Below are 14682 nucleotides of genomic sequence, written 5' to 3' on the forward strand. Positions count from 1 at the left end.
TGGCTTCTTAAACACATGACCTGAACAAGAAAGACACAAATAGACATGATAATGTGGCTGGGGGAAAAATCATAAACCTCAACCCTGATAAAAAAAACTGTGGAAAAAAAAAAAAACTGTGGTCAGCTAAAGAATGCTGAGAAATAGTATTTCCTAGGGAAGAGTCCACCAACCACTTGGTCAGCTCTCAAAAGTATATGTAACAATATATAGGTTTAGCACATTTTATTCATGCACTTATGAGTACACATGAATAAACACAAACACATGTATATATCAACAATTCAAGAGAAGTGATTACAACTTTGAAAGAATGCAGAGGGAGTGTACATGCGAGTATTTGAAGGGAGAAGAGGGAAGGGGAAAATGATGTAATTACACTATAATCTCAAAAAATTATTAAAAAGTTAATTAGATCTTGAGGATTTGGTTCTCATCCACAAGATCAGACAAAGTCTTCTCATGCATATTTGTGTTTCTATAATATACATTTTAAAAAAATGGATGGAATCAACCCAAAACCCTCTGTTTGGGATTTCCAGTTTGTCCTCTCCATGCCCTTCCACACCACCTACGATAGTGATCCAGGAACACAGGGTTGTTCCAAGACTAAACTCCAACACCATCCAACTGGTCCTGTGCTTTACAGAGGCTTCTCAGTTTCAGAGGTCCCATTTATTCATTGTTGCTCTTATTGTCTGTGCTACTGGGTTTATACGTAGGAAGTATACGTATAAAAATTAAATAAAAAAGAAAAAATTTCACCTCCTCTCCTCCTCCCATTTCCGTCCCCTCCCCCACTCTCCCTCCTCCACCCTCTCCAGTCCAAAGAGCAGTCAGGGTTCCCTGTCCTGTGGGAAGTCCAAGGTCCTCCCCGCTCCCTCCAGGTCTAGGAAGGTGAGACTTCAAACAGACTAGGTTCCCACAAAGCCAGTACATGCAGTAGAATCAAAACCCAGTGCCATTGTCCTTGGCTTCTCAGTCAGTCCTCCTTGTCAGCCACGTTCAGAGAGTCCGGTTTGATCACATGCTCCATCAGTCCCAGTCCAGCTTGCTTTGGTGAGTTCCCATTAGATCAGCCCCACAGCCTCAGTGGGTGGGCACACCCCTTGGAATCCTGACTTCCTTGCTCATGTTCTCCCTTCTTCTGCTCCTCATTTGGACCTTAGGAGCTCAGTCCAGTGCTCCAATATGGGTCTCTGTCTCTATCTCCATCCATCGCCAGATGAAGGTTCTATGATCATATGCAAGATATTCATCAGTATGGCTATAGGATAGGGCCATTTCAGGCTCCCTCTCCTCAGCTGCCCAAGGATCTAGCTGGGGACATCTCCATGGACACCTGGGAACACCTTTAGAGTCAAGACTCTCGCCAACCCTAAAATGGCTCCCTTAATTAAGATATCTACTTTCCTACTCCCATATCTACCCTTCTGAGGAGGTGAAAATTTGTAATAATAATAATAATAAAAATAAAATAAATCTATGTAAGATGAAAAAAATAAAATATAACCCATATTATAGGTATACCAAACAATCCTACAGGTCAGGCAATAGTAAGATCAAATAGTACTATAGAGGACATGTTAAACAAACTGAAAGGGATCTAAAACACTTCCAGAAATCGATTGTATAATGCTTTTTCTTAATGCTAATGAGAAAGCAACAGTGGCAGCAGAGAAACATTAAATAATAGAAAAACTACTGAATTAAATCAGCCAGTGTATTTCAAGGATGTGTTGACCTCATGATGGAAACAGGAGATGTGGTACTTTCGGGAAGGGGTTTTACTCTTGTTTCTACAGGAGAAGAAAAGCTATGTACACCATCAAAACTAATAACAATTCAATTTGGAAAAAAGAAACCTCTTGAGAAAGAGAAATTACTGCTCATCCACAGAGGTGAGAACTATATGGGTGGTAAGGAAACCTCATAAGGGTTGGAGCAGGGTTCTGTTCTTGTCTTTGCAGGAAAAAACTCATCTTCAAGAAGTTGAGAGACCTTGGATGTCTAGATGCCTAAAGAAGAAAAGATATCTATCCTTAAAGAATCACCAAGCAATGCAAAATTTGACTGATGATGCTATATCATCTGCATTGTAAAATTTGATTATCTGAACATGTATATATCTCCACCTAAAAATTAAAGCTAGCTTTGGAGTTGGACAATGGCTATCTTTCTCTAAATCCAAGCATGTTTTTAAAAGAAAACTTCAGGGTTTCCATCTAATGTCAGGAGCCATTTGGTATAGAATAGAAAGAAGAAAGAAAACCATTCTTTTCTCCATACCTATTTTTGTCTATATCATACCTTTTGTTGAACATATGTGTATATAAATAATGTTCACGTTTTCTACAATGAATAATAAAATTTCCTGCCATAATCTTTGAAGTTTCCAGGAAGAAAATGGGGCACCACGACAACAACTCCACCTGGTTGATATGACATTATGATGCTAATAGTGCTACTTTAAGACCAGTTTTGGGTACCAACTGTTCAAGGTGGCTTCAACTTGGTCAGTTGAAATGGTGTACCTTCTTACAACTTTCTGGCCAGAACTTCAAATAGGGACTTCAGAAAAATCCTATTGACTACTCAGACACTATTTTCAATTATACCAGACAGTAATCTTGAATATAAACCATTATTTTAGTTTTACAGGATCACATAGAAATAATATCACCCTCATGACAGCGGAAAGTAATCCTAGAAGATGACATCCCTTCTCTCAACAAAGTTTGTCCTCAGGATTAAGGTCATCAATTAGGGGTTGATTATAACTGGTATAAATTCTAGGTTGGGGTAAAAATTATATAGGCTCAGGGATCTCATTGAGAAAAAGGAAGAATTTGGATGGGATAATAGGTAGATTAATGTGTCCTTATTCACTAATAATAATAGTGAATAACAGAGTGAATACTTGTGAACTATTATATATAGACAATTTACATTCATATATTCTTTTAACATTTTTATAGATTCTTGTATATTGATATAAAGTCAAATTATATTAAATATGCTCCTATTTCTCTTTACAGCATTTGTACGCCTAGGCAAATTTATTTTATCTTATTGTATGCATGCATGGTTCTATCTCTGCTTAAGACATTTTGTTTATTGATACAATTTTAGGATATATTTATCATATTACACTATACATTTCTACATCTGATCAAGATATTTATACATTGTTTAAATTTTGAGATTATTGCCTTAATTTTCTATACAGTTGTTCAAAGATTGCTCAATATTCTAATATGAAGTCTTAATATTTAAGTTATATAAATATTAAGAATTACAGGTCAGTAGTTCCATATTGTTATACTTATAGTTAGACTAATCAAGTTCTTTGTATGGATAGAAATTACATTCTGCATAGATAGGTAATCTTCCACCACTTCAAAGAACTGTAGAATATGGCATTTAAATAACTTAGTGTTCTGTTGACGTGAGACATGATTGCTCCTGCCAGCACCAATCTATTCCTGAGGGAATTTTAACCACCAAGGACACTCCACTTTGAGCATGTTTTCTTTTTGGCAAAACTGGCCTTTGGTCAAGGAACTGTCCATGCCTCAATCTCTGGAAAAAAATGCATGGTGTCTGGACAGGACAAGCAGGATATAAGAAAAAAAGACTGTCAAACCTTGCCAAGATAGGGCAAGATGTTTTTTTTTTTTAATTTTAAATTTTTACTGCATCTGAAAATGGTCTGTCAGTTACTCTAGGACTTAGTAAAATTTGGTTGTTCCAACATGGCAAATGAGACTTTTGGTAATTGTCTAGGTAGCCAGTTGTCTCTGTCACTTATTGCACATTTTGGAAGTTGCTTGATTGCACTTCCCATATACTCAAATAATATTTCCCTTCAAAGGTCTTCAATGCTGTTGAAGACGAGATAGTCATTGTTACTTTTCTCTTATTTCTTGGTTAAGCTATTTCTAATAGAAGACTTAGACTCTTTAGGAGAGGACATTTACTGAAGCATTTAGCATATGTTTCCTGCTTGATATTTTATTCTGGTTGTAGTTATAAGTTTTATACTTGATAAAATACTTGTTCTAGTTGCATATAATTTTGATTTAAGCTTAGAACTCTCTTATTTAGACATAAGTGGGAGGTGTTGTGGGAACACCTTCTGTCAATAACATTTAAGATATCAGTCTACTTGGGTATGGTCACTTATACTATAAATACAGACATAATGTTTGTGTGCTCTCTCTCCCAGTTGCTGGCTTTGGTTGCTGTTCCCCTTTCATGAAGAGGACTGTGATCTGTGAGTCTATCCCTAAATAAATAACCCGTTATAATACCCAATTCTGAGCTAGTGTGGGATTAATTTCTACTATCCACCTTTAGTACTTAGCAAAGCAGAAAAGTTTCTTTACAGAAGAAGAAACAATCAATTTGTTGAATAGGAAAACCACAGAATAGTAGAGAATCTTTGCTATGTACACATTTGAAAGAGAATTAATATTTACAATATATAAAAAACTAAAACAACCAGTCGCTAAAACAAGTGACCTATTCAGAAAATGGGCCTGAATCCTGAAAAAAGGCTCAAAATTGGCTAAGACACATCACAGAAAAGGTTCTAGTTCTAGCAATTACTGAGAGACAAATAAAATCACATATGAGATTGCATTCTACCCCAACTAGAATGGCAAAGATCAATAAAACAGCTGTCAACAAATGCTGGAGGAGTATAGGAGAGAAAAGTACCCCAATACCTTTGTAGGTAGGATTGAAAACTGATATCAGTGGTATGGAAATCAGTGTGGAGAACTCTCAAAATGATAGAAGTAAATCTACCATTGACCTATCCATAGAACTCCTTGTCAAATGCCTAAAGGTCTTGACATATACTTTTTAGCCATGTGCATTTCTGCTGTGTGCCCAATAGGTAGGAAATGGAAACAATCTAAATGCCCTTCAACTGACGGATGAATGGATAATAAAAATTTGGTACATATATATCATGTAATACTATTCAGCTGCTGAAGAAAATTGAAATTATGAACTTTGAAGGTAAGTGGATGGAACTAGGAAGGATCACATTATGTGAGGAAACCCAGAACAAGAAAGACACATATTGTATGTTCTCTTCCGTTGGAGATTTCCAGCTCCAAATATTCAGATGTATATAGATATCCTAGGTAACAGCAAAGACTAGGAAGGCAAAAGGGGACCACTGCTTGGGACACAGGGTTGGGGAGCAATAGATAATGGTATAATAGGGTACAAGTGACCTGATCAGAGAAATGAGGACTCTAATTAGGGAAAGCGAATGGAGATAAATACAGAATAATGAGGATAAAATAGTGGAAGGATGTCTGAGAAAGTCATAATTTATCAAACTATCAACTATTTACCTAAAATTCTTATAATGAGCACATCTTATACAAATATATGAATAAATTTATAGATATAAATGTACATATGTTTATGAAATTTTCTCAACTGGTCTGACAATGCTTCTTCTAAAGCCTAAAGAAAGTCTAATGAAACCCCCAACATTAGGCATGACTAGTGCTCTTTTGAGTTGTCAGTTAGGATTGTCCAAGAGACTCACAAAATACTATATGCTACTGCTATTTTTCTTGGTGTACCACTTTCCCAGAAGCGTAAAGTAAGTCCCTATTGCTGAAGACATCGTACAGTTCAGACACAGGGCCCAGAGGCCCTTGAACTGCAACTCACCTGAATGTTTACTCCCAGAGGACTAGCTTACATAGTACCAGAAGGTAACAATCAAGCCTCCAAATAGAGAAACAACCAACAGTCCTACCCAACAGCAACACCTATGAATCACAACAATGACCAGCATTGTAAGATAACCTTAAAGGTGCAGTAGTGGCACACATATCTTGGTAGTAACCAAGAGTTCTTTAACTGCACTTAAAATCCACCCAATAAGAAAGAAACAATTCTTGGTACTAGAAACCTAATCAACTGTCTAGTGCTAGTGAATTCATGGATCCTGGAGGAGAAACTTCTACCACCACATTACTAATCAGTAAATTCCTAACTGCACTCTAAATATTTGCCTCTGTACTCACAGATAAGTGTAGTTCTCACCCTTTAACTCAGAAAGTTTTCTTTGCAGCACTAGGAGCCCATTACAGAAGTCTACAACCGATTAAAATGTAGAGTTATGGAACCCAGACTCAACTGATATATCTATCAAAGGATTTCTGAACCCAAGTTTTAGGGATCATTTCAGAAGAGTTAGTGGAAAGATTTTAAGAGCCAGTGGATCAAGTGGCTTGCTGTGAGACTGTGTCTTCTAGTAATGTCAGAAGTTACACCTACAGTCTTACTCACATGTTGGCCAAAGCATGAGTTGAACTAGGACAACAACAATGGACATGCCAAAGTGGAAAGGCAAAAGCCTGTGGTACCTCTAAACAGCATGAAGCACTATAGGAAGTAAGGGATGCTAAAAGTAGGAGGAATAGTCTTCTCCAGGGAGGAGCACACAAATTATTTATCAAATGCCAAATAGTCAATATTGAAAATATACATATAAGTGCAATTAATAGACTGAGCAGGTTGTACGTAGGAATGTATATGTTTTTACATATCCATATATGTCACGCAACAATTAATAAAAAAGAGTACATTTTAAAGAGATATATATAGGATATATATAGGAGGATTTAACGAACAGAAGGAGAAGGTGAAAATGATGTAATAATATTATTTCTCAAAATAAAAGAAAAACACTATTTTGAGATTCCATCTCACCACACTTACCATGGCTATCATATAGAAAACAATTGACAAGAAATGCTGAATAGAATGTGGGCAAAGAGGAACCATTATACACTGTTGGTAAGGAACACAAATTGGATCATCCACAATGTAACTCAATATGTAGATTTTCAAAAAAAGGCAAAAACAGAACTATGATATAACTCAACCCCACCACCAGACACACACCCAAAAGATTCAGTCATACTGCAGAGACATGCCCACTCTCATTATTTCTCTATTTCAAGAAGGTTGGAAATGAAATCAGCCTAGATGTCCACCAGCTGAAGAATGGGTAATAAAAATGTGGTGCGTATAATGGAGTATTTGTAGGAAAACGCATGAAACTGGAAAACACCATAGTTAACCTAGGCCCAGAATCATGAATGCCTCCTGTTCTCTTCTCCTACACAGATTTTAGCTTTGGATTTTTTTTTATATTTGTTCATTTAACATGGAATGTTTAAAGAGGTCAGGAAGCTCTAAAGCTCTTGATGTTTGGATGAGTCCTTAGAAGTAGATAAGGACATATAACGGAAAACATGTGTTACAAAAGTGAAGGGAGAAATTCTGCAAGTGGAAAGGTTTAAACTAGGATGATGTGGGACATGGGCATGAGACTATAATGTGTGTGTTTGTAGGGGCATGGATAGGAGAGGAACACTAAACAAGATTTAGGATGTATGAGAAACTACGTGAAAATATATTCCTTTGCAAACTAATAAATATGATTTATTAAGGAAAGTTTCTTCTTCTGCCCAGAAGTTCTGCCTTTCCTTTCCTGTCTAGTTTTTTGTCCATTCAGATTTTTCATTAAAACAATCTCAGACAGTGTACAAATATCCAACAACACCCCAGTGTTACTCTATTTGGGAAAAAAAAACAAAAGATACAGCATAATAGAGAGAGATGGGTTTGTTTTGTGGAGGAGTAGACTTTTATCTCAGTCATTACTACTATCCTCTATAGCCTGACTACTTAAGAGTTATTAAATTCTCATTCACTGAGCTTCATGGGACCACTGGATTCGAAGAACAATGAGGATTCCATCTTACAAAAAGTCTAAGATTTTCCAAACTCTCAAAGAGAATATATACAATTTCTTAACTCATCTGCAGGAGTGCTCAACTAGTCACCTCCAGCTGGAGATCAGGCTTACGAGGTGGGTGGGTGGGGACTAAGCAAAGCACAAACTTTCATCATAGTTAAATGATATCTATAATGGAGCATCATCTTTATTTTTGACCACCACAGGGTCTGCCTACAATCTGGTATTCTACTTCTCCAACTGGGCTCAGTATCAGCCAGGCCTGGATAGTTTCACACCTGATAACATCGACCCTTGCCTGTGTACTCACCTGATCTATGCTTTTGCTGGGATGCAGAACAATGAGATCACCACCATAGAATGGAATGATGTAGAGTTCTACAAAGCTTTCAATGGCCTCAAAAACAGGTAAAAGAAAGGGGTAAATTTCTAAATTAGTATCATTTGGACCAGTTGTTGTCAAGTCCCAGTTTCTTTGAAGATATTCCTCAAAACTGACTGTAACAAGTCAACGTTTATTATCTATGTATCTATCTATGTATCTATGTATCTATGTATCTATCTATCTATCTATCACATTTTACTTATTTCAAAATTAATTTTGAGAATTCGTATAATGTATTCCAATCACATCACTCCCTTCTCAATCCTGCTCAGATGCTCTCTCTTTCTCTACCTATACAACTTTAGTGTCCTCATCTTTGTTTTAAACTTAGTCTAAGTTCATATATTTTTGAGTGTGTGGGAATCCATTGGAAATTTGTTTGCCCATAAGGAGTCCCACAACTCTCCCAGAACCTATCATTTGGCACCAGTGCTTCAGCTAGAGATGCGACCTTATGCCCACCTTCCCTTTCCGTGATGGTGTTTAGTCTGGCTTGAGATCTTGGATGTCTTGTGCAGGCTGTTCCACCTGCAGTGAAGTGTATTCATATGTGCAACTTGTCTGTTGTTTCTGGAAAACACCTTTACTGTAGTCCACCGTCTCTGCTTCTTTCTACCCCCTCTTCTGTGATATTTCCCTGTTTGATTTATGGCCTGGTCCACATTATGAAACTCATAAAGGCATTATTGTCAGGACCAAGACTCTTGGACAGACAGGTTTTTTTGATTTCTTGTTGATACAAATGGTTTTCAAAATATGATACAATGCTATGAATTGTAGGTCTTTTGTTGTAGAGATAAGCTCTGAACTCATTCTATCTCACTCAAAGTTTGTATTGCTGACCAACATTTCTTTAATCCTTTCTTCCCCTGCTTAAAATTATAACTTCAGAATTAGTTGTTTCTTCATTTTATTATATTTTATTTTGTCATGTCTAGCTAAGCTATCTTTTAGAAGCCTATTATTTTCTAATAATAGTCAGAAAGGGAGTGAATACAGAGTGGAGAATAAAGGTGGAGGAGTGGGAGTTGTTGAGGGCGGATAAGCTATAATCAGGGTATATTGTATGAAATCTATTTTCAATAAAATTTTATTTTCAATAAAAGCAAAAAGATAAAATTCTGCCATCTACTTCTATGAGTTCAAATATTTTAGATTCTGCTCATAAGTGAGATCTTGTATTATTTGTTAATCTATGCCTTGTTAATTTCAGTTAACATATCTTCAAATTAGAAATTTTGTTACTAATGGCAGATTTTATTCTTTTAAAGACTGAATAACATAATTAATTACATAATTTTTAAGGTTTAATTATTTTCTAGACATTTGTAGTGATTATGTTCCTTAAATAATTAAGAATAATGTTACAATTAATATTGAAGTGCTATTATTGACAAAATGGCTTATCTACTCTGTTTCTGATAAAATCTCCATACTGCTTTAGTTTGCATTTCTCTTATGAGTAATGAGCCAACTATTTTTTATATCTTTAGGACATTTATATTATTTTTGAAAACATCTACTCAGGGTCTTCTTCCTTTTAAAATTAGGTTGTTTCCTTGCTATTGAGATGAGTTCTTGATATATTTGGGATAGCATCCTTAGCAAGATAAATGGTTTGTAGATATTTTCTCCAATTTATTAAGCTGAAAATCAGTTTACTTCAAGATCCAGTCCATCATTCATGGGTATATACTCAATGAACTCTGCATCTTACTTTGAGATATTTGCTTATCCATGATCACTGCTGTTCTAATCATAGTAGCCAGAAATGGGAAGCAGCCTAGATGTCCATCAACTGATGAGCATATAATAAAAATATGACACATTTATATTTTATAGTATTATTCAACTGTGAAGAAAAATGAAATTTTCAGCTAAATGGATGGAGTTAGAAACCATCATCCTGAGCAAGGTAACCCAGACCCAAAGGATAATCATCACATATTTTCTCTTATATGTGGATCTTTGACTTTAAGCTTTGCATATGTGTGTTTCGTCTGAATAGCCACAGAGGTTGCATAATTAAAAAGGGATCAGGCAGGAGGATACACTCTTCCAAAGAAAGAAATAGTATATAGTTTTACAAAGAGATAAAAGGAAAATAGAATAGGAAGATTAACTCCGGGACGGAGTGGTGGGCCCAATAAAGGAGAGAATAAAGGGAGTGACAACCTACACTAAAGGCTTTTTGACAAACCATATGGAAACCTACTACTATAGAAATTATATATATGCATATATATAAAGATATTTTTCTTTTATTGAAAATAGATTCTTATTTTACAATATATCAAGATTACAGTTTCCCCTTCCTTTTCTCCTCCCATTTTCCCTACTTCCCTTCCCTGGAAAACCTACTCCCTTTCTGACCTTATCAGAAAAGGAAAGGCTTCTAAGAGATTATAACTAAACATGACAAGAATAAGATATAATAAGGTAAAGGAAAGACTACCATATTGAAGTTGGACATAGAAAACCAACAGTAGGAAAAGAGTATGAAACACAGTTTCAAGAATCACAGTTCCACTTGCTTTCACAGTGAGGAGTACTACAATATACTAAATTAATAGTCATATATGAAGAGGATGTGTTTTAGGCCACTGTGGGCATGTGATTGTTGTTTCAGTCTCTATGAGCTTATATGTACTTGTTTACTTGATTCAGAATTCCTTGGTCTCCTGGTGTCCTCTATCTCCTTTACATATTAGAGTACTACTCAGCGGTAAAAAACAATAACATCTTGAATTTTGCATGCAAATGGATGGAAATAGAAAACACTATCCTGAGTGAGGTAACTCACACCCAAAAAGATTAACATGGAATGTACTCACTCATAAGTGGTTTCTAGTCATAAATAAAGGACATTGAGCCTATAATTCGTGATCCTAGAGAAGCTAAATAAGAAGGTGAACCCAAAGAAAAACATATAGTTATCTTCCTAAATATTGGAAGTAGACAAGATTGCCGGGCAAAAGTGGGATCTTGGAGGTGGGGTTGGATGGGGGTAAGGGGAGATGGGGAGAGAAAAGTGAGAAGGGGAGAATGGAGGGAACTTGGGTAAATGGGATGGTTGGGATGTAGGAAGGGTGAATATGGGAGCAGGGAAGTAGATATCTTAATTAAGGGAGCCATTTTAGGGTTGTGAGAGTCTTGGCTTTAGAGGGGTTCCCAGGTGTCCGAGGAGATGTCCCCACTTTGTTCCTTGGGCAGGTGAGCAGAGGGCGCCTGAACAGGACTTATCCTATAGCCACACTGATGAATATCTTGCATATCACCATAGAACCTTCATCTGGCGATGGATGGAGATAGAGACAGAGACCCACATTGGAGCACTGGACTGAGCTCCCAAAGTCCAAATGAGGAGCAGAAGGGAGAACGTGAGCAAGGAAGTCAGGGTACCCTGACTGCTCTTTGGACTGGAGAGGGAGGGGGAGAGGAGTGGGGGGAAAGGGAGAGGAAAATGGGAGGCTGGGAGGAGGCAGAAATTTTTTTTCAATTAAAAAAATAAAATAAAAACCTTTTTGCCGGTCTTGGAAGTGGTGGCACATGCCTTTAATCTCAGGCATCAGGAGGCAGATTCAGGCAGATCTCTGTGAGTTTAAGACCAGCTTTGTCTACAGAATGAGTTACAGGATAGCCAAAGCTACACAGAAAAATTCTGTTTTAAAAAACAAAACAATACAAAACAAAAAGAATCTGCCTCTTATTTGGAAGAATTTTCTGAGCTCATAAGGGAGGACTTGATGGAGAGCTCTCAGTTTCACTCTCTCAATGTATAATGTCTGACTGTGTGTTTCTGACTCTGTTCCCATCTGCTGCCAGGAGAAGTCTTTTTGATGATTAGATAAGGCACTGGTCTATGACTATAGCAGAATACTATTAGGAGTCATTTTATTTGTACTTATTTCTTTATAGATCAGCAGTGTTTAGTTTTACTCTAGTTTTTTGGGCTATCCAGTCTCTTGTTCTTGGGCACCCTAGAAGTGTCAGGCATGAGTGCCTTTTGTGGAGTAGGCCTTAGGTCAAATCAGACATTGGTTGGCTTCTCGTAGTAGTTCTGTGCCACCATTGTAGTAGCGTATTTTGTAGCAGGACAGATCGTAGGTTGAAGATTTTGTGCCTGGGTTGGTGTCCATGTTTTGTGTTTTAGTAGCCTGCAAAGTACTTTCCCACACCAAAGAGACTAGGACACAGGGTTGCAGGCCAAATGTGGGCACCAGCTCAACTTCTCCATGTTCAATGAGTTGTGTTGATGTTTTCCTTGGCAATGGGTCCCCATTGTCAGTTTGTGGAGAGTGGCCTTTTGTTTTAGTAACATCCTGGGGGTATTTGGGGACTTCCATGGGATACCCTTGGACAACAACTCAATTGAATGTAACCAGTCCTACAGCTGAATAACTTACCTGGCTAAAAGTGGTGAATAGTTGAGATATCATATCCCCCTAATGGTAATCCTCATGAGGGTCAACTTTGTAGATTTGAAGAAATTTCCATTTTATTAGGTTCCACTCAACAACCCAAACTTACCCTCCCCATCCTAAATGTGTAGTTGGGACTTGAGCTAGATTATTTCCTTATTTTCTGAGAAATTGCCATACTGTTTTGTAAAGTGGTTGTACAAGTTTGCACTCCCACCATCAATGGAGGAGCAGTCTTGAGACAATTAGAAATATCAGATATTTTCATTACAGTTTATAATAGCAATATTACAGCTAAGAAGTAGCTATGAAATAATTTTATGTTTGGGCATCACCACAACAAGGGGAACTGTTTTAAAGGGTCACAGCATTAGGAAGGTGGAGAAGCATTGCCCTAAAGTAATATTGTCAGAATCTTAGGGGAAAGGAAAAGAAAGCTAGAATTTTCATGTCCTCTCACAATCCTTGCACTTAATCTTATGATTCAGACATTTCATAATCACCATTCCCACCTAAGTCTGTATAGTCGTCAATTAATTTATATTAATTATAGTGTATACTAAAGTAATTACACTTTAGCATTATTCAACATTTTCTCTGATGAAACAGCAAGGAAGTAATTATGCTTTTAAGTTATATGTAGTACAAATATTGCTAGTACAAGACAATAACACTAACGAGTTGTATAATTCTGATTTCTCTGAGTAGATCTAACCTCATTTATGGTGGTAATAAAGTTTCAGTAGTGGAAGAAAATACCTCGAATAACTCTACAGCAGATCGTACGACACCACCCCTCCTCTGAAAATTTTTAGCAGACCCAATACTATAAACAGCAATGCTATTTTAAATGGCAGGATCCATGAATTTAAAAATTTCTCTGTCTTGTTTTGCTTTAAAGGAATAGCAAATTAAAAACACTCTTGGCCGTTGGAGGCTGGAACTTTGGATCTGTCCCATAAGTGCTCTTTAGATAAACAACTGTTCATTAAAAGCAATGTAGTTCAAGCATGTTCCTTGTCTTTTTTTCCAAGTGCAAGTAAATTCTTTTAAATATTTCCCACCAACTAATCCCTGTAGCATCTGTAAATAAGTCATTTAAATTTACCCATAGATGATTTATCCCATCTCTTCACAAACCACCATTTCATATGAAAGTGTCATATGACTATTGTTTCACATCTTACCTATTTTCAACTTATCGTGTTCTTTTATTTATTTTTAAGGCTCATTTTCTTATTCATGTGAATAGTGTGTGTGTTTATTTTGTGTATCTAAGTGCAGATGTTGTATAGACAAGCAGATTATGTCAGATCTGAAGTTATGGGTGGTTGTATGCTTCTTGATGTGGGTACTGGGAAATGAACTCTAGTCTTCCACGAGAAAGCAAGAGTTCCTTTTCTTCTTTTTTTCTAACTAGGAAAAATATTATTTATTTATTTATTTTTACCTTTTTTTTATTAAAAATTTCCACCTCCTTCCCTCCCTCAAATTCCCTTCCCCATTTCTCTCCAGTCCAAAGAGCAGTCAGAGTTCTCTGCCCTGTGTGAAGTCCAAGGTCCTCCCCGCGTCCATCCTGGTCCAGAAATGTGAGCATCCAAACAGACTAGGCTCTCACGAAACCAGTGCATGAAGTATAATCAAAACCCAGTGCCATTGTCCTTGGTTTCTCAGTTGGCCCCAATTGTCATCCACTCAGAGAGTCCGGTCTGATCACATGCTCCATCAGACCCAGTCCAGTTGGCCTTGGTGAGCTCCCATTAGATCAACCCCACCGTCTCAGTGGGTGGGTACACCCCTCGCGGTCCTGACTTCCTTGCTCATGTTCTCCCTTCTTCTGCTCCTCATTTGGACCTTGGGAGCTCAGTCCAGTGCTCCAATGTGGGTCTCTGTCTCTATCTCCATCCATCGCCAGATGAAGGTTCTATGGTGATATGCAAGATATTCATCAGTGTGGCTATAGGATAAGGCCTGTTCAGGCGCCCTCTCCTCACCTGCCCAAGGAACAAACTGGGGACATCTCCTTGGATACCTGGGAACCCCTTTAGAGCCAAGACTCTCACAACCCTAAAATG

The sequence above is a fragment of the Microtus oregoni genome, unplaced genomic scaffold, assembly GCF_018167655.1.
Source record: "Microtus oregoni isolate MIOR12 unplaced genomic scaffold, Mior012 000054F_ref0000373, whole genome shotgun sequence".
Taxonomy (NCBI): domain Eukaryota; kingdom Metazoa; phylum Chordata; class Mammalia; order Rodentia; family Cricetidae; genus Microtus; species Microtus oregoni.